Below are 5,193 nucleotides of genomic sequence, written 5' to 3'. Positions count from 1 at the left end.
GCCTAACCATCTAGAACCGCTATCCTAGACTCGATCCACTAGACTCGACTGATTTTTAAAGCTTTTTACACAATTGCTTAAGTTCATGTGAATTGTAAGTTTTAGGACTCTCTGTATACCCTAACTATTGCAAGTTGGTTAGCCTTAAGCTAATGCAGGTGGGTCCTACATCCTATGTGTAACTAGGCTATGCAACCTAATGAAAACCATGGGCTGACTATATGCTTCCTAGTCTAGCCATCGGTTCGATTAAATGTCTAACCGATCGACTCGAGGCCTCCTAACTCTAGGGACACTCACACGACAGGACACACCATATCAATACAAATCAAGAAACCCCCTAACTCTAAAACACCCTAAACAGCTAGGACATACTCCTAACTCTAGGGGAAGATCTTTTAAAAAAGGTTTTGAAGAAACTTTGTATTATTTTATTTTTTTGAAGATTTAACAAATTTATTTTTAAAGGTTTGGCTGGACTTGGGATTTGGATCCCGAGCTGCACTACGTACCTCGTGAAAGAGGATCAAGCCAACGTAGTTCGGAACGAACTCTCCTAATACGCTACAAAACTCAACACTATAGCTGATTTAGGGTTTTTTTAATGTTTTTCAGATGTTTTTGATATTTTTAAAGTTTTCAAATGTTTTTGAGTTTCAAATTTCTAATGTTTTTTGATTTTAAAATATTCCAATGCTTTTCAATCTTTAGATGAATTCACTCTTACAGAGAACAAACAAGCATAACCATAAACTAGGGCAAAGCCCTAAAGCAAAAAAGGGAAACCCCGAACAAGCAACAAAGGTATCAAGGAGACGATCCATAACAACCAAACAAGCGTCCCAAGAAGAGAGAAAACGATCAAAGATCCCAAGCAAGCAAAGCTCTAATAAGACTGAGTTAGTCTCTAATCAAAGCAAAATAATCAACAACTCTAAAGGAGAAACTCCTAACTAAAAACACTAAAGAGGGTACAAATGAGTCAGAGACTCTCTAATAACACTACCAAGTCAAAAACTCGCTCTAAAAGAGGAGGCCACTCTAACATGAGGCTAGGTAAGCCTCCTAAAGGGAAAACTCTCTATATGAGACAAGGCTTGTCTCTGAAACACAAATGACGTAAACATCTGATATGACTGGGCAAGTCTCTTATATACAAAGGAGGGGTATGCTACTTGGACTGAGCAAGTCCCCTAAGGATAGGCTTGGGCTAACACCTTCATCGCCTGTTGTTGAAATTTCCTATTGTGCCTTCGAATCTAGTCGTTTCAGACAAGAGCTCCAAGGTCAGAATCCTTAACCTTTTGAACCATGTAATAAGTATTGTTCATCAAGAAAAAGTGTTGCAGATAACCACCCTTGTACAATTTGGATTTGCTATCAAGGTTGGATTCGAGAATCGAAGTCACCGATTGAAGCCAACGAGACAGTGGGGAAACATTGAAAGAAGTCCTCCATTCCCCATCTCCTTCTAAGATACCATTTGAATTGGATGATGATGAGTGATCTTCTTCATTGCTGTCTTCAAGAAGTAAATTCAAGGTATCGCTATAATCCATAAGGGCCTTTATGTAATTCATGACATATTTAGTCAGATAATGGATCCCGCCTCCAGCAAATAGAGTCGTAGATATATTTGTTCTAACGGCATTCTCAAATTCCAATAAAATTCCCCTCACAGAATCACCTAGTCTCCTCAGGACTTCATGGCACTCAGTTCTAACATAAGAACCGGCCTCTTCCGAGAATAAAGCATCTATATCTGGTAGAAGATCCGCTAAACACTCGTACATGTCAAGTGTCCTAAATAGCTTTTCTGGTAAGCGAGGTCCGATTGCTATGGCATCACCAAAATTTAGAAGCAAAAAGACTGAACCCTTAGAAGTCTCAACAAAGCAGGTCTGGTTAAACAATCCCAACTCACAGAAAATCTGATCGCAGAGGCGCTTTTCGTTGGTAAAGTAAACGGGGACAAAAATCTTCATTGCTCGGGTCCAATTCTTTATCTTGAGGTTTAAAGAACTCCATTCCAATTTCAGAACTTCCTCAGTAGGCAGTTTCTCAATTTCGAGAATATACAGGCACTCATCAAGGGATTCTTTTCGGATGCTACTGTAAGCTTGGCAGCATTCTTGATCATATTTTGACATAAACATAACCTCTGCTATGGATTTAAGGTTAGGAAGTGCATCAGGGTGGACCAAATCAATGACAAATTCCTCTGAACATCTGCCACTATCTCTCTGAAACTTCACCCGAGCGTCCTCAGCCAGATCATCATCAATAGAAATGGTGGATTTCTCATCCACGATTTCATCTTCACTTGAACAAAAAGACAAGTGCTCAGGTTCCAAAAGTTGCTTACTCTGAATGAGAATGAGACTGAATTCTTCCTCAAACCTAGCCATTGCCATCTGAAGAAGACTATGTGCACGGCGCAGAAGTTCATTCTCTTCACCATCTTCATTCAGAGGCAAGCTCTCTAAGCTCTCCGTCAATTGTCTAACTTCATTGATGACCTGTAAATATTCAGAGGCTTCCTCTGGATTGTAATCCAATCTTATTGATTGATCTGAGTCCCAAATCATGATCTTTTTTCGTTCCCATGGTTTCTATGATGTGACGTGCCGCAGCAACAACTCGTTACTCTCTTTTGATGGTGCCCAAGGATTTACAGTCTGCCATTGCAAGCGAGATGAATAGAAAGATGCAAAAGAGAAATCCTATGCCGCAGTTATTGGATTAGATGAATGGAATCAGCAACACATAACTGAATATATCTGTTGGAAACCACCAACTAAACTAAACACCTTGAAATGAGCCTGAAACCTGTATTTTCCAAACTATAGTCATGCTTAGATGAGAGCCACAGGAATACACACATTATCCTTCTGGAATTTTCCAAAAGAGAAAAACCTCCCCTTCAACAGCTCCAAACCACACAAACTAGCTAAAATTCTCGAACATTACCATAAATCAACAAAGAGAAGATGGAAATTCGGTTATTATGAATGAATTTCTAAAATCAAACAGGCTTCTATTCTATAAAAGGCCCAGATCAGAAAAGGTTGGAACCCAAAAGTGAAGGTTCCAGGTTCAACTGATACATCCAATAGCTCACAGAAATGAAGATCCAATTCAAAAGAAAGTAATATCTGAATCACCCTCCTTTCACTTCAGTCACCACACGAATAGATAAAACAAAATGCATTGTAAATTTATCCAAATTGTCGAGGAATTCTTCCAGAATAGCAGTAAAATGAGTTGAAATATTAGCGAGTTAGGGCTTGTACCAGTCCGAAACGGAAAAGAAACGGAAGATTTGTTAGAAAAAATTATCAGTCTTTCTTCCATAACATGAGGCCACAAAACTTTAGAATTTTCAAGCTCAAAATCCTCAAAGAAAAGTGGTTAGCACAGGTATAAGAAGTTTACGAACCTGAAATTGAAATAGAGCAGAGAGGGAAATCGAAATCCATTAAAGGAGCTTCCTTAAAGACTCTGAAAGATCTTCCAAAACCGACATTCTCTTCGAAAAGATGCAAGGCATTTGGTTCTTCGCCATTAAAATGCATCGCTTTATGAGCTTTTTTTTCTTTCTTTTCTTCTCCTTCTGATCTTGATTTGTATCAAATTCCTCACTTGTCTTTCAATTTCAAATAGCAGCAACATTGTGAATCTTAGATTTAATTTCCTTTGTAATCCTTTTGCTGGCCTTCTTCGATCTCAAAACAGATTTGATAAAAAAAAAAGTTCGATCCACACAAAACTCACCATATTTCTGACTGTAACGGCTTGATTAGAACAAAATGATGAAATCTAAAATTCTAAGGGTTTGTAAGGAGAAAATCAACAGATCTATGATTTTCGCAGAGGCTATAGTTAGATCGGAGGTCTTTAAAAGCTACCTTGAAGAAAACAAGATGACCGGAGTTGAAAATCTGACCGGAGCTCGAGCGATCTTGCCGGATGGACGATCGAAGAAGAAGAAAAGGAATAAGGGTGATCGCTTGGCTCAGATCTACTTTCTCTCTCTTAAAAAAAACTCAGAGCTTCTCTCTCTAAAAATTCTCTCGAAATATTAGCCCCCCCCTTGCAAATAAAACCCAAGGTTTCTATTTATAGATTTTTTTCGTAATTTTTCAACCCCCAAATGTGCTCAGGACAGCCCCTCTGTGTATTTTTTTTACATTACTTTGCTGGAAAGGGTGGCCCATGAGTAAAAAATTTAATGAAATAAAAAAAATTCGTGCCTCTTTGGTTACCTAGGGACACCCTCCTGCAGCAAATCACCCATGCTTTATTCCCACCAAGTCACCTCCTGGTCAGGGTAATGCACACCCCTTCTGCGACACTAAATTTACACAACATTACCTACCCTTCTCGTTTGCTATGCAAATCACGACGGATTTTTCTGAAATTTTAGAGGGACCTAAATGGGACCTTGACCTATGCTAGGACTGATTTTGGGACATCATATTCACCTATTAAATTATTTTTTTTAACAAAAGCAAGGGTTTAGGGTTCGGTCAAAATGGGGTGTCTACACCACCTCTCTTTTGTAGTTAGATATTTCCTTTTCCCCTCGATCTCAGCCATTCATCCATTTTAGGTGGCTAAGATGATTTCTCTTTACATTCTTATGAAATAAATGGCCCTAATTCTTCTCAAGTTCTTCCCCTTTGATTGTTGTTCTACTCAAAAGAATGAGTGTCCGCTCATTTTATCTATTACTCTTATATGAAAGCGCGTCCACAAAATTGATTCTAGACATCCATTTGATCTCTCTTCTTTTGATGGCTAGGATAAAATCATTGACTATTTTCCATGGAATGAGAACCAAACACTAGTTTTTGGAAAATTTTGAGAAAACTAACACATGATCGGTACAATCATATCCTATGTTGTTTTTATACAAACCCGGCTATTTTTCTTCATGAATTGGCTCACTGGTGGGTTTAATTTTAGTACACCTTTGTTTTGATAAGTGCACTCTCTTAACTTGGTAAACCACCCACCTTTTGTAAAATTTAGCCCTCTTTTGCTTCAAGGGACAGCCCCCAACCTAATGTACTTAAGAACCTTTTAAATCTATAAGGGGTGACTCAGGTAAGCAATGGGCCTAATTTTTGCTCTTGGTGTTGTTGGCCATAAGTTAGTATTGGCACACCCTCTATTGGATATCTCACTCCC

At 38.6% G+C, this 5,193-nt stretch overlaps 1 pseudogene; it reads right to left on the bottom strand.

The window, feature by feature from the left end:
* Positions 1–1,193: 1,193 nt before the first annotated feature.
* On the bottom strand, positions 1,194–2,802 carry LOC143881915 (exocyst complex component EXO70E2 pseudogene; annotated as a pseudogene).
* Positions 2,803–5,193: the final 2,391 nt, after the last annotated feature.

Source organism: Tasmannia lanceolata, unplaced genomic scaffold (genome assembly GCF_043159265.1).
Source record: "Tasmannia lanceolata isolate RefF3 unplaced genomic scaffold, GAP_Taslan_0.1 ptg000002l, whole genome shotgun sequence".
NCBI classification, from domain to species: domain Eukaryota; kingdom Viridiplantae; phylum Streptophyta; class Magnoliopsida; order Canellales; family Winteraceae; genus Tasmannia; species Tasmannia lanceolata.
The sequence above is the reverse complement of the archived record's forward strand: the minus strand, read 5'-3'. Positions and strand labels throughout refer to the sequence as shown.